We start from the raw sequence: 1752 nt of genomic DNA on the forward strand, positions 1-1752 counted from the left end.
TTAACTTGAATCTGGAGGGGATCTAGGATATAAGTTCAATAAACTGATTTAACCTAAATCAGTTAAGTCTGATATTATATCCATCCAGGTTTATCTTAAACTGGTTTCAGCCACTTTGAGAGCAGTTTATGTGCACTCAACTTCTATTATATTAGATTTGAGCCAGTTTCTAATCACTTATACTGGCTTCTGTGTAATTTCTGCCCCTAGCCTTAAAGTCTGCTGCTAGCAATGTGTTATTGTATTTGGAGGAAGTCCCAGGCTGTGGACAGGGGGAAGATGGAAGGAGAAGCTGACTGAAAACAGGTCTCTGCTTGGTTCCATAGTGAGAAAGCAAAGATAAATACTTCTGCTCTACTGGTAGGGTTGACTTCTGCAGTGGAAGGAGGCAACAGTTAAGTGTCAGTACCATTGATAAAAGTCAGTAACAGTAACTTTGTGTCAGGGCTCCTCTAGACGTTCAGGTAAAGATTTAATAGATTTCATAGACATTAGGGCTGGAAGGGACCTTGAAAGATCATCAAGTCCAGCTCCCTGCCCGAGGGGCAGGAAGTCAGCTCGGGTCAAAGGATCCCAGCAAGATAAGTGTCCAAAGGTGCAACAGGATCGGATACATGATCTATACAATCACCTCCTGCCATGCCACATGTGATGGTAGAAGGTGCGATTGTGGTATTCACCATGAGATCCAATCAAGCCTTATTGCCAGTGCAGATAGATCAGCTGCACCAGGGTCTGTGAAGCCCTGGCCAGGCTTGTTGCCAGTGGTGGGTGCATACACACCTCAGGGCAAGCGACAGGGAAGGAGCCAGAGGTTTGCAATCCCTACACCTTAAAAAGTATTGCTGAGTTCTGTCCCACATTGATATGGTAGAGGATTAATTGGCCTTTGACAGTTCTCACCCAATTCCAGTCTTTGGGTGATTAACCAAAAGGGGTTGCAGATGCTTTCTTGGTACCAGTAACAGGCGAGTTAGAGCTTTAGTCATGCTTAGAGCATCACTAATATGAAGCAAAGTCTTTGGAGAATTGTCTTCTTTTAATCAGGAGAGTTTCTTTCCAAATACTGTTCTTCCCTTGTGGGTCAGGTATCAGCTAGCAGCTAGAATCACAAAAAGTTAGGGTTGGAAGGGACTCAGGAGGTCCTCTAGTCCAACCCCCTGTTCAAAGCAGGACCACCCCCAACTAGATCATCCTAGCTAAAGCTTTGTCTAACCAGGTTTTGAAACTCAAGGATAGAGCTTCTACTACTCTCTGGGTAACTTGTTCCAGTGGCAAGTTTTGGTGAAAAACATCAGCCACCACAGGAAGCATCTGGAATATGGATTTGCCAAGTATCAAAAGACACCAACTTTTTCTATCCATTAAAGTAAACTGATAATCACGAAGTTTTGAAGCAGAAGGGCTAAGGTTCAGCTCTTAGGCAACAGTTACCCTAGTTCTACAATTACAGGAAAAGGAAAGAGGTTTTTGTTTTTAAAAGCTAATGGGCAAACCTGGTAAAAGCTTCTCACTAAGCAACACTAACCAATGCTTACACATTGACTAGGAATGCACCAACATTTTCAGACACACATAGAATTAAGAAGTTACCAAGAAGAGGTCTGTCCTCTATGTCCTGAGACAGAGAAAAAGCAAGAACACACAGAATGCAGGAATGACCAGAGTTTTGCTGGTTAAAAAATTCTGATCTCTTATATTTGAGACACATCCACAAGGACAAGAAGTAGGAATCACTCACACTTGATAAAA

The sequence above is a fragment of the Crocodylus siamensis genome, chromosome 1 (assembly GCF_052110815.1).
Source record: "Crocodylus siamensis isolate JL-2025a chromosome 1, ASM5211081v1, whole genome shotgun sequence".
NCBI lineage: Eukaryota > Metazoa > Chordata > Crocodylia > Crocodylidae > Crocodylus > Crocodylus siamensis.